Source organism: Hyaena hyaena, unplaced genomic scaffold (assembly GCF_003009895.1).
Source record: "Hyaena hyaena isolate Hyena2069 unplaced genomic scaffold, ASM300989v1 scaffold_675, whole genome shotgun sequence".
In the NCBI taxonomy this organism is placed as follows: Eukaryota; Metazoa; Chordata; class Mammalia; order Carnivora; family Hyaenidae; genus Hyaena; species Hyaena hyaena.
In genome coordinates this window covers 438,445-461,847 of record NW_024081303.1, presented here as the reverse complement: position 1 = coordinate 461,847, position 23,403 = coordinate 438,445, and the positions used below count along the sequence as shown (strand labels likewise).

Below are 23,403 nucleotides of genomic sequence, written 5' to 3'. Positions count from 1 at the left end.
TGCGGTGGAGGTCAAGGAAGTTGTCTCCTGCTTTCTCCTCTAGGGTTTTGATGGTTTCCTGTCTCACATTCAGGTCCTTTATCCATTTTGAGGTTATTTTTGTGCATGGTGTGAGAAAATGATCTAGTTTCATTCTTCTGCAGGTTGCTGTCCAGTTCTCCCAACACTATCTGTTAAAAAGGCTGTCTCTTTTCCATTGGATATTCTTTCCTGCTTTGTCAAAGATTAGTTGGCTATACACCTCTGGGTCCAGCTCTGAGTTTTCAATTCGATTCCATTGGTCTATGTGTCTATTTTTGTGCCAATACCATACTGTCTTGATGATGACAGCTTCCTAGTAGAGGCTAAAGTCTGGGATGGTGATACTCCCGTTTTGGTTTTATTTTTCAGTATTACTTTGGTTTTCGGGGTCTTTTGTGGTTCCATACAAATTTGAGGATAGTTGGTTCTAGTTTTGAGAAGTATGCTGCTGCAATTTTGATTGGGATTGCAGTGAATGTGTAGATTGCTTTGGGTATTTATGACATCTTAACTATATTTATTCTTCGTATCCATGAGCATAGAATGTTTTTCCATTTCTTTGTGTCTTCTTCAATTGCCTTCCTAAGTTTTCTATAGTTTTCATCATACAAATCTCTTATATCCTTGGTTAGGTTTATTCTGAGGTATTTTATGGGTTTTTGTGCAATTGTGAATGGGATCAGTTTCTTGATTTCTCTTTCTGTTGCTTCATTATTGGTGTATAAAAAATGCAACCGATTTCTGTACGTTGATTTTGTACCCTGCAACTTGGCTGAATTCTTGGATCAGTTCTAGTAGGCTTCTGGTGGAGTCTGTCGGGTTTTCTATGTAGAGTATCATGTCATCTGCGAAGAGTGAAAGTTTGACTTCCTCTTTGCCAATTCTGATGCCTTTGATTTCCTTTTGTTGTCTGATGGCTGATGCTAGGACTTCCAGCACTATGTTAAACAACAGTGGTGAGAGTGGACATCCCTGTCGTGTTCCTGATCTCAGGGGGAAAGCTCTCAGTTTTTCCCCGTTGAGGATGATGTTAGCTGAAGGCTTCTCATAGATGGCTTTGATGATGTTTAAGTAGGTTCCTTCTATCCCAACTTTCTCGAGAGTCTTTATTAAGAAGGGATGCTGTATTTTGTCAAATGCTTTTTCTGCATCTATTGACAGGATCATATGGTTTTTATCTTTTCTTTTATTGATATGATGTATCACATTGATTGATTTGCGAATGTTGAACCAGCCCTGTAACCCAGGAATGAATCCCACTTGATCTTGGTGGATGATTCTTTTGATATGCTGCTGGATTCGATTTGCAAGGATCTTGTTGAGAATTTTTGCATCCGTATTCATCAAGGATATTGGCCTATAGTTCTCTTTTTTTGCTGGATCTCTGTCTGGCTTGGGAATCAGAGTGATGCTGGCTTCATAAAATGAGTCCGGGAGTTTTCCTTCGACTTCTATTTTTTGGAATAGCTTGAGAAGAATTGGGATTAATTCTGTTTTAAATGTCTGGTAGAATTCCCCAGGGAAACCATCAGGTCCAGGGCTCTTATTTGTTGGGAGATTTTTGATCACTGATTCGATTTCTTCACTCGTTATGGGTCTGTTCAGGTTTTCTATTTCTTCCCGTGTGAATTTTGGTAGTGAGTGTGTGTTTAGGAATTTGTCCATTTCTTCTAAGTTGTCCAATTTGTTGGCATATAATTTTTCATAGTATTCCCTGATAATTGCTTGTATTTCTGAGGGGTTGGTTGTAATAAGTCCATTTTCATTCATAATTTTGTCTATTTGGGTGCTCTCTCTTTTCTTTTTGATAAGCCTGGCTAGAGGTTTGTCAATTTTGTTTACTTTTTCAAAAAACCAACTCTTGGTTTCATTGATCTGTTCAATTGTTTCTTTGGTCTCTATGTTGTTTATTTCTGCTCTAATTTTTACTATTTCTCTTCTTCTACTGGGTTTAGGGCGTTCTTGTTGCTCTGCCTCTAGCTCCTTTAGGTGAGCTGTTAGATTTTGGACTTGTGCTTTTTCTAATCTCTTGAAATAGGCCTGGAGAGCAATGTACTTTCCTCTTAGGACTGCCTTGGCCGCATCCCATAGATTTTGAATTGTTGTGTTTTCATTTTCATTTGTTTCCATATATTTTTTAATTTCCTCTCTAATTGCCTGATTGGCCCATTCATTCTTTAGAAGGGTGTTCTTTAACCTCCATGTTTTTGGCGGTTTTCCAGACTTCTTCCTGTAATTGATTTCAAGTTTCAAAGCATTGTGATCTGACAGTGTGCATGGTATGATCTCTATTCTTTTATATTTATTGAGGGCTGCTTTATGTCCCAGTATGTGATCTATCTTGGAGAATGTGCCATGCGCACTTGAGAAGAAAGTAAATTCCCTGGCCTCAGGATGTAAAGTTCTAAATATATCCGTCAGATCCATCTGGTCCAATGTGTCTTTCAAGTCCATTATTTCTTTAGTGATTTTCTGTCTGGTTGACCTATCCATTGCTGTAAGCGGAGTATTAAAGTCCCCTGCTATTAGCACATTCTTATCTATAAGCTTGTTTCTGTTTGTGATTAATTGTTTTAGATATTTAGGTGCTCCCATATTCGGTGCGTAGACATTTATGATTGTTAGTTCTTCCTGATGGATGGACCCTGTAATTATTATGTAGTGCCCTTCTTCATCTCTTGTGATTGTCTTTAATTTAAAGTCCAGTTTGTCTGATATAAGTATCGCTACTCCGGCTTTCTTTTGATTTCCTGTAGCATGATATATATTTCTCCATCCCCTTACTTTTAATCTGAAGGTATCTTCCCGTCTAAAATGAGTTTCTTGTAGACAGCATATTGATGGATTTTGTTTTTTAATCCATTCTGCTACCCTATGTCTTTTGATTGGAGCATTCAGCCCATTTACATTCAGTGTTATTATTGAAATATGTGGGTTTAGAGTCTTTGTATCTTTTGTAGGGTTCATGTTTGTGGTGGTGTCTCTGGTATCTTTGTTCCTTGCAACCTTTCCTTCAGAGCATCCCCCTCAGGATTTCTTGTAGGGCTGGCTTCGTGGTGACAAATTCTTTCAATTTCTGTTTATTTGGAAAGGTTTTTATCTCTCCTTCTATTTTGAATGACAGGCTTGCTGGATAGAGGATTCTTGGCTGCATATTTTTACTGTTCATCACATTGAAGATTTCCTGCCATTCCTTTCTAGCCTGCCAAGTTTCAGTAGATAGGTCTGTCACCACTCTGATAGGTTTCCCTTTGTATGTTAGGGCCCTTTTCTCCCTAGCTGCTTTCAAAATTCTCTCTTTGTCCTTGTATTTGGCCATTTTCACTATGATATGTCGTGCAGAAGATCGATTCAGGTTACGTCTGAGGGGAGTCCTCTGAGCCTCTTGTACTTCCACATTTACTTCCTTCCCCAGGTCGGGGAAGTTCTCTGCTATAATTTGTTCCAGGACTCCTTCAGCACCTTTCCCTCTCTCTTCCTCTTCTGGGATTCCTATGATACGGATATTGTTGCGTTTGACCGTATCGCTGAGCTCTCGAATTCTTCTTTCCTGTTCCTGGATCAGTTTGTCTCTTTTTTTGTCAGCTTCTTGTTTTTCTATAATGGTGTCTTCTAAATCACTTATTCTCCTTTCTGCCTCTTCACTCCATGCATTGGAGGCCTCTAATTTATTATGGATCTCATTTATCGCATTTTTTAATTCTTCATGCTTATTTTTATTTTCCATTCTGTCTGTAGCCATAGTTTCTTTGATGTCCCCTATGCTTTTTTCAGGTCCAGCTTTTAATTTTACCATTTTTATTCTAAAATCTTGTTCAGTTATGCTGCTTTAAATGTTTTGAGCAGTTCATTGGCTGTCATTTCTTCTTGGAGTTTCTTTGGAGGAGAGCTCTTTCGTTTCGTCATTTTAGTTACCTTTCTGGCTCTTGTTAGTTTTAAAGACTTGTTATGCTCTCTGCACCTATGTGTGCAGCTGCATCCAAGAAGACTCTTTGACTGTCCAGGGCCTATGCTTTCAGAGAGTGTATTTTGAATGGTATCTCTTGATCTCTCTTGTTGGGACCTTGGTTATTTTATTTTCCTACTCGTAGTGATATGACTCTCCACCCTGTGTACTCTGGCTTGTTTCTTGAGGTAGACCTGGAGAAGAAAACAGACAGACAAACACACAGAGAGCAGGAGCACACAAACGCACAGACTAATTCAACTAACATGCAAACCGAGAGGGAAAACGAATAAGTTAAGAGAAAAGACGGAGGAGGGAGAGCGAATAATAGTATAAAATACATAAAAGGGTCAAAAAGGAGAAAAGAAAAGGAAATAAGAAGAAAACCAATGGACAAAGAACGGTTTAAAGCATATAACTGGATTTCCCAGCTACAGTTAAATAGCCGGGTGTATGCAGTGCTGGTTGAAGAGCATAGAGAAAGAGAGAGAAGACAGGGCGGGGATTAGGCAAAATTGGAAATAGAATGAACAGGCAGAAGGGATAAGAAGCTTTTTTCAAAGAACTAAAGGGTGGAATATGGTTGGATAGGTGAGAGAAGGATGCTGGTGTTATCCAGAGAAACTATATAATCTAATTACTCCTGGGGGAAAGAGATGAAAATGTAGGTAGGTGTAGAATTTATCTCTACAGAATGGACTAAATTGATTGTTTAAGCAATCCGGTGATCAGGTCTGTGTTCTGGGGAAAAAAAAAAAGAAAAAGGGAGGAGGGCAGCTCTCAAGCAGGGATGGGCGTGGTGTGATCGAATGCGTCAGGCGGGATTTCTGCCTTGACGGTTGTGGGGAGGAGAGTGGTGGTGCTCCAATCCCTTCTTGAACCAAGCACTGCACCTCGCTTTTTTGGCCGTGTAAACTCCCCATACTGGGGGCGCAGCCAAAGTTGGTTGCGCTCTTCAACCCCGGCCAGTCCCAGTCTCCAAATCCCAGTCCGCGTGCCCCGCTGAAATTGCCTCAGACACAACTTCCCAGGCAACCCCCTCAGGCAATTCCAGGCCTCCTGCCTGGCTCTGCGGGTGGAGTCAGAATTGCTGCTTCCTTCTCTGGGTCGGGCTGGCGAGTATGGGCGGGAGCTTGATTGCCGGGTGGGGACTTGTGTGCCGGGTGCATGGAGCCCTGCACGGAGCCGGCTGGAGTAAGGAAAACCAGGTCCCTCTATGTCTCGTACCTGAAACATGAACTCTCGTGGGCAAATCTCCCAGTTTTTAGCTCTTTGCCTTCCCTCTAGAGTTCCAGCCAGCCAAGAGCACGGACACCCGGTGTCCGCGTGCGGCTCTTCCAGGGGCCCAAGCCCGCGGGAGGACAATGGCGGCAGGCAGCCAGGAGCAAGCACAAAGAAGCAGTCCGGGAGCTCAGCCCCTCCGGGACCAGTTGGCGCGACGGGATCTGGCATGCAGGTATTTGGTGGGCACGGTCTTTCTATGCCCTGAGCGGAGGTTTTTCCCCGAGCGGAGGTTTTTCTGTTTCGGACTCTCTCTTTTTCCCCTCTCACTCCCCGCAGAGGGAGATCACCTCTGACCCTGGAGTCTCCGAGCCCGGCCCGATTTTATCTTCCCCAGTTCGCACTCACGTTAGAAGGCTTTCTCAGTGGATTCTGTGCCCTTTTTCTCCCAACCTTCGGATTTCGTAAGGTTTCTGATGGCTTCAGATCTTTTCCGTGTGAGGTATGGGCGCATGTGCAAGTACAGAGCTCCCTACTTCTCTGCCATCTTGCCGGAATCTCTCTATTAGCACATTCTTATCTATAAGACTGTTTCTGTTTGTGATCAATTGTTTTCTGTATTTGGGTGCTATCAAATTCGGTGCGTAGACATTTATAATTGTTAGCTCTTCCTGATGGAATGGACCCTGTAATTATTATAGAATGCCCTTCTTCATCCCTTGTTACTGCCTTAACTTTAAAGTCCAGTTTGTCTGATATAAGTATGGCTACTACAGCTTTCTTTTGTCTTCCAGCAGCATGATAGATATTTCTCCATCCCCTCACTTTAAATATGAAGGTGTCCTCAGGTCAAAAAAGAGTCTCTTGGAGATGGCAAATAGATGTACCTTGCTTTTATCCATTCTGATAATTTATGTGTCTTTTGATTGGATAATTTATGTCTTTTGATTTATTATTGAAAAATATGGGTTTAGAGTCGTTGTGTTCTCTGTAGGATTCATGCTTGTAGTGGGGTCACTGGTACCTTGTGTTCTTTGCAACATTTCCCTCATAGAGTCCCCCTTAGGATTTCTTGTAAGGCTCATTTAGTGGTGATGAAATCTTCAATTTTGATTTTTTTGGGAAAACCTTTAGCTCTCCTTCTATTCTGAATGATAAGCTTGCTGGATAGAGGATTCTTGGCTGCATATTTTTTCTGTTCATCACATTGAAGATTTCCTGCCATTTCTTTCTGGCCTGCCAAGTTTCAGTAGATAAGTCTGTAACTGCTCTGATAGGTCTCCCTTTGTATGTTAGGGCCCTTTTATCCCTAGCTGTTTTCAGAATTCTCTCTTTATCCTTATATTTTGCCAGTTTCACTATGATATGTCATGCAGAAGATCGATTCAAGTTACTTCCGAGGGGAGTTCTCTGTGCCTCTTGGATTTCAATGTCTGTTTCCTTCCCCAGATTGGGGAAGTTCTCAGCTATAATTTGTTCAAGTACTCCTTCAGTGCCTTTCCCTCTCTCTCCCTCTTCTGAAATCCTATGATTCGGACACTGTTCCATTTGTTTGCATCACTCAGTTCTCGAATTCTCCTTTCGGGCTTTTGGATCAATTTATCTCTCTTTTTCTTGGCTTCCTCTTTTTCTATAATTGTATCTTCTAATTCACCTATTCTCCTTTCTACATCCTCAATCCATGCAGTGGCCACCTCCATTTTATTATGCAACAAGGTCCAAGTTTTAAAGAGTGGGGTTAAATTATATTCCTTGAGGATTTCAATTATTCTGAATTATTTATAGATCCATGGGGGTAAATCATAGATTAGAAATGAATGTGGTTGAAAATTGAGCATATCTTCAGCAACTTTATCCAAAGTCAGCAAATAGGCTAAATATATTTTAATTGTCAAAAATGGCAAAAGAAACTCAATGAAAATAAATTCAATTGAGAGAGGGGCAAGCCCTTGTCAGATTTTGTATTCAGTAATTTCAAGAAAGCAACTCTTAAAATATTACTAGATTTTTATATGTCACGTAGTCTTGGAATGTTAGTAGAAATAGAACGTATACCCCTGAATGTCTCCTTTGAAGCAGAAAGTCCAATCAGGCCAATACTAAATGTAGCATGACTTCCCTCTATCTTTTCCGGCCTAGTCCTAATACATATGTAGTGATTGAGATGGTAACTCTGAATGTGGCCCCGTTTTGGAGCAGTCAGTTCAACCATGGTCATTAAAGCATCTAGACCTACATGGTCATTGTATTTGCTATTGTGTCCAGAACCAGTTTATTATTTTCTGTTAAATTATTTGCAGTGATCCTGAAGTGTTTGTTTTTTTTTTTCATATTCTCATTAGTAGGCTTTTATTTGTAGCTCAAAAATACTTTGTCAATGCTGCAGGTATTGTGTTAGTTTGCTAGGGTTACCATAACAAAATACCACAAACTAGGTGGCTTAAACAACAGAAATTTATTTTCTCATAGTTTGTAGGCTTGAAGTCCATGTTCAAGGTGTCAGCAGGTTTGAATCTTCTGTGGCCTTTCTTCGTGGCTTGCAGATGGCCACCTTGTTGCTTTGTCTTCACATGGTCTTTTCTCTGTTTATGTGCATACCTAATCTCTTTTCCTCTTATAAGGATATAAGTTGTATCAACCAGGGTCCTACCCACATGACCTATTTAACCTTAATTACTTCTTGAAAGGCTGTATCTTCAAATATAGTTATATTGGGGGTTAGGACTTCAACATGAATTTTGAGGGGAGGAAGACACAATTCAGTTCATGGGATATTGCCACATTCATGAACTTGAAATTTCATTATTACTCACTTTGTTTTAAGATTACAACTTACTGCTAATTGTAAACAACAAAATACCTTATATAAAGGCTAAATTGCTATTGGAGAAACCCGTGGAGCTAATTGAGGGATTTTAAAATTTACTTCAACCAGATAGAACCTCAGATTGCCAAGAGCTGAAAGAATTATAACTGGATATTGAATATTAACCTTAGAAAATTCAGTTATCTCAAATGTTAGTAAAATCATTGGCAAATAAGTAATAAAAACAACTGTGAGAAAGAATGCAATGATATGATCTGTTTTACTTTGCAAATCTAAGAAAATCTAGATGATATATTTTTCAGAGGTTTTTCCTTTTAATGAATTATATTAAATCCTAAAATAGCTAAAATAAAAAATTTTGCTTTCTAAAGCTAAATAGTTAAGATGCACTTTCCTTAAAAGTGAAGAGCCCAAAAATGTAAATTAATAAGTTCTAAAAATATGTAATGAGAAAAGAAAGAATTTTGTATATATGACCTAAGAGACAGAAACAATATGTATGTTTTATCTTAAGAAAAGCTTTATTTATATACATAGGAAAAAAGGAAAGAATACTAAGATAAATCATTTTGAAAGATGATTGTTGTTCTGATTTGGCTTTCCTACTTTTGAAATAAACATGGCATGGATGCAACAGAAGAAGCCTGTGGTTTTTCTGCAAATCCGATGTGGCTCTTGTGTGTTGGCAAGTTTTGGTGTACTTGTTCTCAGAGAAATTCTTCCTATTTTGAAAGTCCAAACCCTTCATTAGAGTTTAAAATATGATATTATGATCCCATGAAGCTATAGATATAAAAGACACTTTAAGTTTGCTTTTAAAATTAAAGTTAGAAAAATTTGCAATCTGTTCCTTTTTGCAAGCACCTATAACCACAGGTTTTATCCACTGTAAATATTTTAATTTTTCTAGAAAATTTGGGTAAGATACTTTTGTTTTTGGTGCTTTATGATGTTTTCCGAGAAAAAAAGAAATGTTTATATATCTGTATGCCTAACTTTAATAGTTTCTAGGATGGCTTATGAAAATTTAAAGAAAAAACTCTTTCCCTCCATCCCCCCTTCTGACATTGGTAAATAAATTCCTTTCAATAATATAAAGCAGTGATAAAAATCTATTGCAGTAACCACAGAAATCCAATTATGGTATATTGCCTTCTTAAGATTCCTTGCTTTTTAGGAGAAAATTTAGAGAACACTGTTGTAATTTCTACTGAGGTCCACAAAGATAAATATGATACTCAGAGAATCAGAATTGGTCAGTTTTAAAACAAGAAAAATTATTGCCTTTTGGAGCCCCAATCTTTTTCATTTGTCTCTTATTATCTTTAATACAAGGCAATATATATTCATTGTAGAAATTAAAGATGGTCAGAATGTAGGAAAATCACATGAATTTCTACCATCTCCTAGAAAAAAATACTGTGAATTTGTTTTTTTGAGAAGGGGGGGCTCAAGCGAGCAAAGGCAAAGAGAGAGAATCCTATGAGGCAGAAAAGAGAAAGAGAGAGAGGTGGGGCTCACTCAACGTGGGGCTCATGTCCACCAGAAGCAGGACTCAAGCTCACCCAATGTGGGACTTGAACTCACAAACCATGAGATCATGACCTGAGCTGAAGTCAAATGCTTAACTGGCTGAACCAATCAGGTGCCCCACCACTATGAATTTTTGATATAAATACTCTAGACTTTTTTCTATGTGTATGTAACTTTTATTTCACACTTAACAGAATGTTTTCTTATTATTATATATGGGTCTATTTTGATATTTTTGATGGTTTTGCATAATATCCATTGAATGGATAACATTTAACAAACTCCCAACGGTGGATATTTGGGAAGCTTCTAAGTTTTGCTCATATAAAAAAACCTAAACCTACATGAAGACACACATGCACACATACACATATCTATAACTATATCTAAATATTCACATATCTATTCCTATCTATCTTTATAAGTGATAAATGATATTTCTTTAGAATACGTTTTTAGATGTATATTTACTGGATTAAAGAACATGCATATTTTGAAAGCTAGAAACCCTCTTAACCAAAGAGATAAAAGCTGGTAAATGGCCTATTCATCAAAATAGGTGGCTAAAGAAGGAAGTCATAAAAATATTATCTCTATTATATATATATTTATACATACAGACATATATGTACATATATCTTTAGCATTTTACTTTTCCTTAAACTATAAAATACAAATGTATTTATTCACTAATTTGATGAAATTTTAAAATTTGCATTTAGGATGAAGGAATTTATTGTTGTTGTTGACAATGGGACCCATGATTAAAGTTCTACATAATCTTTCTTAGATAAATGACATCTGCAATGAATTGCTTAGGCTTTTTAGTTTCTTTTTTTTTTTTTAAGGTGGATCAAGAACTGCAAAAATGTATATTCCTCCTTCAATCTTTTGCTCCTAATTTGACATTTTTATGATCGTGGTATGCTTTAGAATCTATCCAAAGAATTCCATTTAGTTTTCCCTGAAACATTTCTTTTTATGTTCTTGTACATAATATAATTAAATAACATAATTATAAAACAAGTACAATTGGCATAAAAGCATTTAAAAAAAAAAAGCACTGACTCTTGATAAACAGAAAATTCAAAGTGTCAAGAGCATGTCAAAGAGCTGTCTACTGGTATAAAGGACTCAGTGGGTCCAGGTCATCAGTTTGTTTTATAGAAGGAATAGAGTGTCATTTTATCTAATAATTTAGTTAATTCAGGATTGATTGAGAGGGTTTTTACTAAACTGCCTTCCAATAAAGTATCATCGACTCGTAGCATCAGTATATGAGTGCCTTTCTCTTTCCATTCTAGTTCTCAAATTTCAGTGGACATAAGAATTACTAACACAGCTTGTTAAAAATGCAGATTCTTGGGGCACGTTCATGGCTCAGTAGGTTGAGTGTCCGACTTTGGCTCAGGTCATGATCTCATGGCTTGAGTTCGAGCCCTGCATCGTGCTCTGTGCTGACAGCTCAGAGCCTGGAGCCTGCTTAGGAGTCTGTGTCTCCCTCTCTCTCTCTGCCCCTCCCCTGATCATGGTCGCTCTCTCTCTCTCTCTCTCTCTCTCTCTCTCGTTCTCTCTCTCTCCTTTCTCTCTCTCTCTCTCAACATTAAATAAATATTAAAAGAAAAAAATGCAGATTCTTAACACACCATTTTAACATATTCTAATTTGGGGCAATTCCCAAGAATTTGCAAATTATCAACCAAGGTGACCAGATCAAAATATTTAACCCGAGGATGATTTTTTTATGATTCTAATTAACCCAAAGTCTTCTAAAAAATTTGGTTAAGGCAACAAAATAAACTATCTAGGTCATTTCTCCTCCTTGATTAATCTCTTCCTTGATTAATTCTGAAGAGATAACTTTTAGAAAAGAATTCTCTTGGTCCAGTATTTTTATGATAAAGATTTTGACAATCTAAATATTCAGATTTATTTTAAAAATTGAAAACTAGATATTTGAAAAATATAAATGCATCTTAGCAGTAAGGGGTAGATCCTCTATAGCACATCGCATAGGGTTTTTTTTTTTTTTTTACAAATGGTTTATTGTCAAGTTAGTTTCCATATAACACCCAGTGATCATCCCCACAAGTGCCTTCCTCCATGCCCATCACTCCCCCTCCCCCCCACACCTATCAGTCCTCAGTTTGTTCTCAGCATTCAGGAGTCTCTCACGGTTTGCCTCTCTCCCTCTCTCCACATATTTCCCATCTTCTTCTCCCCCACGGCTTTCCATTAAGTTCCTCCTAATCCTCCTATACGTGCAAACATATGGTATCTGTCCTTCTCTGCCTGACTTATTTGGCTCAGCATAACACCCTCAAGTTCCATCCATGTTGCTACACATGGCCAGATTTCATTCTTTCTCAGTGCCGTGTAGTATTCCACTGTATAGATGAACCACATCTTCTTGATCCATTCGTGAGTTGATGGACACTTAGGCTCTTTCCATGTTTTGGCTATTGTTGAGAGTGTTGCTGTGAACATTGGGGTACATGTGCTCCTATGCATAAGCACTCCTAGATCCCTTGGGAAAATTCCTAGCAGTGCTACTGCTGAGTCATAGGGGAGTTCTATTGTTAATTTTTTGAGGAACTACCACACTGTTTTCCAGAGGGGCTGTACCAGTTTACATTTCCACCAACAGTGTAGGAGGGTGCCCATTTCTCCACATCCTCGCCAGCATCTAGAGTCCTCTGATTTGCTCATTTTAGCCATTCTGACTGGCATGAGGTGATATCTAGCGTGGTCCATTGTGTCTTTATTGATTTTCTGTCTAGTTGATCTGTCCATTGCTGTAAGTGGAGTATTAAAGTCCCCTGCTATTACCACGTTCTTATCGATAAGACTGTTTCTGTTTGTGATTAATTGTTTTATGTATTTAGGTGCTCCCATGTTTGGTGCATAGACATTTATAATTGTTGGCTCATTGATGGATAGACCTTTTAATTATTATAGAATGCCCTTCTTCATCCCTTGTTACTGTCTTTACTTAAAGTCCTGTTTGTCTGATATAAGTATAACTACTCCAGCTATTTTTTTTTACTTCCTGTAGCATGATACATATTTCTCCATCCTCTTACTTTCTTTTTTTTTTAATATTTTTATTTATTTCTAGGAGAGAGAGAGAGAGAGAGAGACAGCGTGAGCAGGGGAGGGTCAGAGAGAGAGGGAGATACAGACTCTGAAATAGGCTCCAGGCTCTGAGTTGGCAGTCAGCACAGAGCCCGACGAGGGGCTCAAACCCATGAACCGCGAGATCATGACCTAAGCGAAAGTTGGACCCTTAACCGACTAAGCCACCCAGGCGCCCCTCCATCCCCTTACTTTCAGTTGAGGGTGTCCTCCTGTCTAAAATGAGTTTCCTTAGACAGCAAATAGATAGATTTTGTTTTTATCCATTCTGCTACCCTATGTCTTTTGATTGGGGCATTTTGTCCATTTGCATTCAGTGTTATTATTGAAATATATGTGTCATTTTTGGGATTCATGCTTGTGGTGTGTCTCTAGCATCTTGTGTTCCTTGCAACATATCCCTCAGAGAGTCCCCCTCAGGATCTTGTAGAGCTGGTTTAGTGGTGACAAATTCTTTCAATTTTTGTTTATTTGGAAATACTTTGATATCTCCTTCTATTTTGAATGGGAGGCTTGCTGGATAGAGGATTCTTGGCTGCGTATTTTTTCTGTTCATCACACTGAAGATCTCCTGCCATTCCTTTCTGGCCTGCCAAGTTTCAGTAGATAGGTCTGTCACCACTTTGATAGGTTTCCCTTTGTATGTTAGGGCCCTTTTCTCCTAGCTGCTTTCAAAATTCTCTCTTTGTCCTTATATTTTGCCATTTTCACTATGATATGTCGTGCAGAAGATCAATTCAAATTAAAGGCGAAAAGAAATGATGATGGTGTCGGGGCGCCTGGGTGGCTTAGTCAGTTAAGCGTCCGACTTTCGCTTAGGTCATGATCTCACGGTTCATGGGTTCGAGCCCCACGTTGGGCTCTGTGCTGACTGCCAGCTCAGAGCCTGGAGCCTGTTTCAGTCTGTGACTCCCTCTCTCTCTGACCCTCCCCTGCTCACTCTCTCTCTCTAGAAATAAATAAAAAAAAAAAAAAGAAATGATGATGGTGTTATCCAGAGAAACTATATAGTCTGATTACTCCAGAGAGAAAGAGATGAAAAGTTACATAGGTGTAGAATGTACATCTAGAGAATGGATTAAATGTGACTGTTTAAGCAAGCCAGTAACCAGAATTAATTAGGGCGGTGCATCCACGTTGGTCTCGCCCTGGCTCAGGTTAGGGGTAAAAAAAAAAAAAGAAGAGGGCAGCTCTCTAGCTGGAATGGGCGTAGTTTGATACAATGCGTCCCTTGGGAGTCCTGCCTTGGCGGTTGTGGGGAGGAGTGGCAGCGCTCCAGTCCCTTCTTGAACCAAGCCCTGCAACTCGCTTTTTTAGGTGTGTAAACTCCCTGTGTCGGGGTGCAACCAAGGTGGGCCATGCTCTATATCCCAAGACAGGCCTTGTTTTCAGATCTCAATCCGCATGCCCCACTGAAATTGTTGGAAACACAAACTCGCAGGCGATCCCCTCAGGGCAGTCCCAAGCCTCTTGCCTTCCCCCTGGGTATTGAGCCAGAAGTCTCTGCTCCTGTCTCCTCTAGGTCGGGTTGGCGAGCGAGGAGCAGTTTCATCAGGGGGTCGCCTGGGAAGAGTGCGTCCCGCCCAGTGTCAGCTGGAGAGCAGGAAACTGGGTCCCTCCGTGTCTTGTCGCCCAAAACAGGAACTCGCGGGCAAATCTCCCAGTTTTAAGTCCTTTTGCCTCCCCTCTAGGGATCCAGCTGAACCAGAAGCACGAAGGCATGGCCGCCGGGCATCCCCTCCAGGTCAAGCTGGCGCTCAGGGAGCAATTTCCCCAGGGGTCACCTGGGACGAGTACGTCCAGACTAGGGTCAGCTGGAGAGCAGGAAGCCGGATCCCTCTGTGTCCCGAGCAGAGGTTTTTTTTTGTTCCCCAGTGGCGGGGACAGTGTCTTGAGCAGTTTCGGCCACTCTCTTTCTACTCTAAACTCCCTGCAGAGGGGATTTGCCCCCGTCCCTCTGTGTCTCTGGTCCCGACCTGATTTTACCTTCTCCATTTCACACTCACGCTAGAAGTTTTTCTCAGCGGACTCTGTCTCCTTTTCCTCCCAAACTCCTGGATTCTGTAAAGGTACCAATGTATTCAGGCCTTCTCCATGAGAGATATGGGGGCGAGTGCAATGTACGGAGTTCCCTACTTCTCAGCCACCTTGCCCCCTTCCTCACGTAGGGTTTTTCAGAGTTGGATTAGGATTCAGAGGTTACTCAGATTCTTCTTTTTTTAAAAATTTTTAAATTTGAGTATATTTGACATACAATATTTATTTATGTTTATTAATTAATTTATTTATGTATTCATTCATTTATTTATTTATTTTAACGTTTATTTTTTTAATAGTTTATTGTCAGGTTGGTTTCCATATAACACTCAGTGCTCATTACAACAAGTGCCGTCCTCCATGCCTGTCACCCCCCTTCCTTTCTCCCCCACCCCCATCAGCCCTTAGTTTGTTCTCAGCACTCAAGAGTCTCTCATGGTTTGCCTCCCTCCCTCTCTACAACTAGTTTTCCCCTTCTCCTACCTCATGGTCCTCTGTTAAGTTCCGTATAATCCTCCTATATTGCAAACATATGGTATCTGTCCTTCTCTGCCTGACTTATTTGGCTCAGCATAACACCCTCAAGTTCCATCCATGTTGCTACACATGGCCAGATTTCATTCTTTCTCAGTGCCGTGTAGTATTCTATTGTATAGATGAACCACATCTTCTTGATCCATTCGTGAGTTGATGGACACTTAGGCTCTTTCCATGTTTTGGCTATTGTTGAGAGTGTTGCTGTGAACATTGGGGTACATGTGTTGCTATTCATCAGCACGCCTGTATTCCTTGGGTTAATTCCTAGCAGTGCTATTGCTGGGTCATAGGGGAGTTCTATTGTTAACTTTTTGAGGAACCTCCACACTGTTTTCCAGAGGGGCTGTACCAGTTTACATTCCCACCAACAGTGTAGGAGGGTGCTCGTTTCTCCACATCCTCGCCAGCATCTAGAGTCCTCTGATTTGCTCATTTTAGCCACTCTGACTGGCGTGAGGTGGTATCTCAGTGTGGTTTTCATTTGTATTTCCCTGATGAGGAGGGATGCTGAGCATCGTTTCATGTGTCTGTTGGCCATCTGGATGTCCTCTTTGGAGAAGTGTCTGTTCATATCTTCTGCCCATTTCTTCACTGGGTTGTTTGTTTTTTGGGTGTGGAGTTTGATGAGATCCTTATAGATTTTGGATATTAACCCTTTATCTGATATGTCATTTGCAACTATCTTTTCCCATTCCGTCGGTTGTCTATTAGTTTTGTGGGTTGTTTCCTTTGCCGTGCAGAAGCTTTTATTCTTGATGAGGTCCCAATAGTTCATGTTTCCTCTTGATTCTCTTGCCTTTGGGGATGTGTCAAGTAAGAAATTGCTATGGTTGAGGTCAAGGAGGTTGTCTCCTGCTTTCTCCTTTAAGATTTTACTCTTTTTTGAGAGACAGAGCATGAGTGAGGAAGGGGCAGAGAGAGAGGGAGATACAGAATCTAAAGCAGGCTCCAGGCTCTAAACTGACAGCACAGAGCCCCACGAGGGTATCCAAGTCACAAACCATGAGATCATGATCTGAGCCAAAGTTGGATGCTTAACCAACTGAGCCACCCAGGCACCCCGATGTACAATATTATATTGGTTTCATATGTACAATCTAGTGATTTAAGTTCTCTTTATGTTATGCTATGCTCACCACAAGTATAGCTGTCACCATACAATGCTATTACAGTATCGTTGACTATATTCCCTATGCTTTGATTTATTCATTCCATAACCAAAAACTTTCATCCCCACCCCTTCACTCAGTTTGCTCATCCTTCCCATCTGTCTTCTCTCAGATAACCATCTGTTTGTTCTCTATATTTATATATCTGATTCTTCTTTTTTTTGTTTATTCATTTGTTTCGTTTTTTTGTACATTCCACATATGAGTGAATCATATGATATTTATCTTTCTCAGTCTGGCTTATTTCACCTAGCATAATACCTACTAAGTCTATCCATATTGCCGCACATAGCACAATCTTATCCTTTTTCATGACTGTGTAATATTTGTTATATATGTGATATATATCACATACTATGTATCCATTGATGGACACTTAAATTGTTTCCCTATCTTGTCTATTATAAATAATGCTGCAATAAACATACGGGGTGTCTGGGTGGCTTAGTCGGTTAAGCGTCCGACTTTCGCTTAGGTCATGATCTCACGGTTCGTGGGTTCGAGCCCCGCGTCGGGCTCTATGCTGACTGCCAGCTCAGAGCCTGGAGTCTGTTTCAGAGTCTGTGACTCCCTCTCTCTCTGACCCTCCCCTGCTCACGCTGTCTCTCTCTCTGTCTCCTAGAAATAAATAAACATTAAAAAATAAATAAATAAATAAATAATGCTGCAATAAACATAGCAGTGTATATATCTTTTCAAATTACTCTTTTGTTTTCTTTGGGTAAATACCCAGTAGTGGACTTCTTGGATCATATAGTATTTCTATTTTTAACTTTTTGAGGAACCTCCATACTGCTTTTTACAGTGGCTGTACCAATTTATATTCCAACAATAGTGCATGAGGGTTCCTTTTTCTCCACATCCTCACCAACACTTATTATTTCTTGTCTTTTATATTTTAGGCATTCTGACAGATGTGGAATACATTCTTGCTTAAGTATTAAACAATTTCATAGGAACAAACTCACTTTAGTTTCTATCCAAGTTACTTTGCTATTAAACAGAATTTAAATAAACCTACAGTAAGGTAAATGAAAGAATTTGTTATCTAAAAAACATGTCTCTTGTAAGCCAATGATACTAAAACCTGAATTTATAATAAGTAGGTAATGCTCATTATCTCCTAAAACAAGAACAACTAAACACTTATTTATTTATTTATTTATTTATTTTTTTTGGCAGTAGAAAACCAAAGTTAATTTACTAATACTTTTAGAGGTTTAGGGCCTTTAATTAATCTTGACTAAACTGCAGTGTAGCTACCTAGTCTCTAGCAGAGAAGAATGGGGGACAGAGCAAGAGGATTTTTATCAGGCTTTCTTGCTATTTTTTCAAGTTTGATAGGGGCATTCAGCTGCATAGGAAGATGATTTTCTTACTAGGATGAATGTTTCTGAACTTTTATTGCCAATCTAGGATTCTAGGACACAGATTTAGCCTGGAAGCCAAGGCTGGCCTGATGGTGTTAATGGATGTCAGGAAGAGAGAATGCCAAGAGGTCAGGGAGGAGTTGAAATGTGAAGAGATTCTAGTTGAAATGTGAAATGGCTCTAGGAGGCTGAAGCAGAAGTCTTATTTTAAGGTGCTTGAGGCTTCCATCTGTGAGTCAGGCAGGAACTGTGAAAGGCCTCAGCCTTCTCAGGGAAGTGTGGGAGTAAATATACATGGGCTGAAAGTCCAGGGCTCCACTGAAGAGGACAGCTGGTGAAGGAATTACCCTTGGGAACAAAGATTTGGGTCTCTTAGTGAATTTTAACGTGTAAGAGAACTAATATTTATTGAATGCTCTCTTATATACATCTTTTCATGTAAAATTGTCAAGAAGTTAAAAAAATGGTTGAGATAAAATATAAAGGGGTTGCAGTAAAAGGCATCAGCTTTATAAGGCTTGCTTTTGTATTCATAATTTGGGATATTACAGATTAGAGAATTGGCTGATGTCAGGCAGTGCTATGTATCAGACACCTTAGTCTGTAGTACATAGATGTTCTGACAGAGACTCTTTCCTTGACCAAATTCAGCCTTTTCTTGAGACCTCTTTTCCACCAGGCTTCAATCTTGGCTTAGAAAGACTACAGACTCTCAGCATAAACAATTTTATTCACTGTCCCCCAGCACCCCAAGGCTGGAACAAATACTAGCCGGTTCTCCAAGCTCAAACCTATATACCTAGAATGATCAAGTTTCACTTAAGTTCCTGCCTGGGAGAGCAGAAGTCTGCCAAAATAATTACTGTTTATTTCAATAAATTTTTGTTTGTTTGTTTTTTATTTATTTTTGAGACAGAGCACAAGTGGGAGAGGGGCAGAGAGAGAGGGAGACACAGAATCTGAAACAAGCTTCAGACTCTTGAGCTGTCAGCACAGAACCCAATGCAGGGCTCAAACCCATGAACTGTGGGATCATGACCTGAGCCAATGTCAGATGCTTAACTGACTGAGCCACCCAGGAGCCCTGATTTCTGTTTATTTCAGTCAACACCTGATGATAGGTCCCCTGACCCCCAGTGTCTGTGAGAGGATAGGAGCCTAACTTTGATAAGTTCTAGTTAGCAAACTCAGATGGCCCATTCACATTGACCAACCTACCTACTGACTTTTTTGTAATTTCCCATTTTCCAGATTCCCATTTTCTAATCTCCTATTTATTCTCCTTCTTTATTCCCTCATTCTTCCTTTAAGATGCCTAGTCACTTCTACATCAATCAAAGTTAAACTTGATTTGTAGTGGACTCTCTTCCCAACTGCAGTAGTTATTGAGTAAATCTGTCTTTATTGTCTTTAACTACAGTCTGGCTTTGTTTCTCTTTGGCAGTTTTCATAAGTAGTTGGAATGGCTCTAGTTGTAAGATGATATTTCTCCCACCTTCCCATTTGTGTTATGGATATAGACCTAGCTTATGGATTTTCTCAGATCCATTCAACCCCACAGGCTCCATGGTTCTTGATTGCTTATCACAGTGACTCTAGGGCCTTGTCTGATCCATCTGGAGCCAGTGGGCATCCAGAAGGAATGTGGATGTGCAGGGGCATTAATGCTGTATGGGCAAACTTGACTAAAGGGAGATAGGAAACAGGAAGGAATCAGCAGATAAATCAGCAGATAACCTTTTTTCTAACAGAAGATTTCAAGACATGGTGGCTCCATATGGCCTTTTCTAGAGAGGTTCTGTGACACTGAGCAATCCATTGTGTGCTTTTTGAAGCTATGGTCAGCTTAGCAATGCGCTATTGTGTTTGACTTCTCTTCTTACCTGACTGAATTCTCTTTTCCTTCATTCTTGCTTCCCTGAGATTGCACTCCCCAATAAAACATTAGCACAAAAGTTTTGCCTCAGGCTCTGTTTTTTTGTTTGTTTGTTTGTTGTTTTTATTTTTATTTTTTTAAAATATTCTTATTTATTTGTAGGAGAGAGAGAGAGAGACAGCGTGAGCAGGGGAGGGTCAGAGAGAGAGGGAGACACAGACTCCGAAACAGGCTCCAGGCTCTGAGCCGGCAGTCAGCACAGAGGCCGATGCGGGGCTCGAACCCACGAACCGCGAGATCATGACCTAAGTGAAAGTCGAACGCTTAACCGACTAAGCCACCCAGGCGCCCCTTTGTTTTTGTTTTTAAATTGAAGCTAAGAAAATGGATTCCAGGATTAGTCCTAAAAAGAAAACTCTCAGGATGAATTTTTGAGTTGGGTTACCTGCTTGACTAAAGACAATAAAGACCCTATTGTTGGTGGTAAGTGGGGGTGTTAATGACCCCTGGTAGTGAAATCACAATTAATGAAGCTTTGCCTGCGGTTAGTTGGGAGGAGATCCAAGGTGAAGGGCAGTATATTTTCCTTAGCTGCCGTTAAAATGGTCGGTCTTTCCAAGGAAGCAGTCTGCATTGGTTTAATGGTCATGAACTCTTTTAGTTTTTGTTTGTCTGGGAAAGCCTTTATTGAGAAAGCCTTCTATTCTGAATGACAGCCTTTCTGGATAAAGGATTCTTGGCTGCATATTTTTTCCAGTTCAGCACATTGAATATTTCCTGCCACTCCTTTCTGGCCTGCCAAGTTTCAGTGGACAGGTCTGCTACAACCTGTATGTGCCTACCCTTACAGGTTAAGGACCATTTGTCATTAGCTGCTTTCAGAATTCTCTCTTTATCTTTGTATTTTGCCAGTTTCACTATGGTATGTCATGGTGTTGACCTGTTTTTTTAGGGGGAATTTTTTTTTTTTTGAAGGGAGTTCTCTGTTCCTCTTGGACTTGGATGCCTGTTTCCTTCTCCAGATTAGGGAAGTTCTTAGCTAAAATTATTCAAATAAATCTTCTGCCCCTTTCCCTCACTCTTCTTCTGTAACTCCTCTGATACAGATTTGTTTTATTTTACAGTATCACTTAACTCTCTAATTCTCCCCTCATGATCTAGTAATTTCCTTTCCCTTTTTTTTTTCATCTTCATCACTTTCCATAATTTTATCTTCTATTTCACCTATTCTCTCTTCTGCTTCTTCCACCCTCACTGTCACTGTATATAGTTTATTTTACATTTCATTTATAGCATTTCTTAACTCATCATGACTATTTCTTAGGTCTTTGATCTCTGCAGCAATAGATTCTCTGCTGTCCTCTATGCTTTTTTTTAAGCCCAGATATTAGTCTTATGACTGTTATTCTAAATTCTTGTTCAGATATACTGTTTATATCTGTTTTGAACAATTCTCTGCTGTCATTTCTTCCTGAATTTTCTTTTGAGGCAAATTCTTCCATTTCAGAATTTTGGCTAGGTTTCTATCTTTTACCTGTTTTTAGCTTGTTAAGTGTCCTGCACCTGTGAGTACTACTATATTAAAAAGGGGTCACACACTGTCGAGAGCCTGGCACCTTAGGAAGTGTTTTTTGAGTGTGTTGTGTGAACTCTGTTTTTGTATATTTGGCTGCTCTGTCCCACTGGTCAGTCCTCTCCAAAGCTCCTCCTTGCTAGTAGTGGTGGAATGTTTGGATCTTCAACCAGGTGTGCTTTGATTTGTTCATTGAAGTTACCCTGGAAAAACAGAAAGGGGGAGGTGCCTGATCCCATACAAAGAAAAAAATGAAAGGGAAGAAAAGAAGACCAAGCAGAGAGTCAAGCAAACTATAATGCTTGACTCAAAGAGAAAGAAAGGAAAATAAACAATCAGAAGATATAGAAAAGGTGTAAAAAGAATAGAGTAAAAATACCTGCTTAAGTAAACAGAACAAAAAATTGTTTTATATATTGTTTATATATATAAAATAAGAATTGACCAAAACCAAATAAGAAACTATGCACCTGATTCCAAAAGAAAAAAAGAAGAGGGTAGAAGGAAAAAGAAAAGAGAAGACCAAACAGACAAACTGACAGATGGACGAGCAGACACACAGACAAAAACAAAAAATAGTTGTCTTTTGGTGCCTGGGACCAGTGGCTGTGATGGTCTAGAGCAGAGGCCGTCTTGTAGGCTCAGTATCAATCTTCCTCCAGTAGGTAAGCTGTTGTGATGCAAGGAGGGACTGAGTTTGGTGGAAGTGGTCCCGCCTCCACTAAGGGCTGCTGTTCTGCTCCCTGAGGTCCAAAGGTTGGTGTTGGGTAGAAAATGACAACACCACGTGTCTCAAACCATGCTATTCAGGCAGCCCTCACAGAGTTAGCATGGGTGGTCAGCTTGCCTTGCTCCTCAGTTATCCCTGCCTTCTAAGAGTTTGGCTGGGATTCAAAACCCAATGTCTTAAAGGGCCCTGCACAATGCAAACCCTGTTCTGGTGTAGCGACAGTCTGTCCTGCCAATGAAAGGCCTTTGGCTGGTGTCTGCAGGGTCTTTTGTCCTTGGCAATATACTCTCTTTCCACAGTACTCGAGGAAGGGGCCTGTTCTCTCCCAGTGCACCCCTGAGATCGCTATAACGCCCCATGACTGGCTCCTTCCCCACCAGGTGCAGAGACAGCCAGGATATAGCCTAGAGAAAGCCAAACTTTTTGAAACCTCTGAAGTTTCAGCTCCTAAGGCTGTTTGCAAAACAGAAACTAGCCTCTCTGTATTTCTCATTCCCCAGTCCTTGGTCTGGGGAGGTTTTCCTCTTGTACTACTTCATTATCATAATTTCACAGCCCCTCTGTCTTTCTTTCCCTTTTGTCTCCATAGAAGCAGTTCCCTTCCCTTCATGCCTAAGCCGTTTTATCTCTCCCAGTTCACATAGATGCACTTTGGTCCCACCAAGCTGTCTCCCTCCACATATAAAGATCTTTCTGCCACTCCGCAGATTGAATTCTTGGGTGTTCCAAGTGATCTGACCTCAATACAACTGTGTTTGAGGGATGAAGGGAAATCCCAGCTCCCCTACTTTCCTACCATCTTACTCTTCCTGGGGAAGTCTGCATTGGGGTGTGTTGCAGCAGTGCCCACTCAGCCTTCTCCCTGAAAGGAACTGAAAGGACTTTGGCCTCTGTCTAGGAGCTCTCCTGCATCTACTGGGCTCTCATCCTGCATATGATGAGGCTACAGTCTCAGAGGATAAGATCAATGCCCTCATTAAAGCATCAGGTATAAATGTTGAACCTTTCTGGATGGGCTTGTTTGCAAAGGCCCTGACCAATGTCCATTTCGGGAGCTTCATCTGCAATGTGGGGGTTTATGGGCCTGCCCCAGCAGCTGACGCTATATCAGCAGGAGGTCTTGCTCCTTCTACCATGCCTGCCCCAGCTGAGAAGAAAGTAGAAGCAAAGAAAGAAGAATCAGAGGAGTCTGACGATGAGATGGGCTTTACTCTTTTTGAATAAACCTCTTCTGTAACCTGTTCAATAAAAAACTGAATTCTTAGAAAAGAAAAGAAAGAAAAGATAATTATATACTCAGGGCAGCTAACGGTTAACTTAAGAGACCCTCTGAAAACCAGCAAGATCAATGGCAGTCTGGCCTCAGGGTAGAATGGGATGAAAATCAGATCCAGATTCTAAGTGTAAGGACAGTAGAGTTGTAAAGGA

General features: G+C 40.2%; 1 pseudogene; it reads left to right on the top strand.

Moving 5' to 3' along the window:
* The first annotated feature begins 5,088 nt into the window (after nucleotides 1-5,088).
* Nucleotides 5,089-23,199, top strand: LOC120220114 (annotated as a pseudogene).
* Nucleotides 23,200-23,403: the final 204 nt, after the last annotated feature.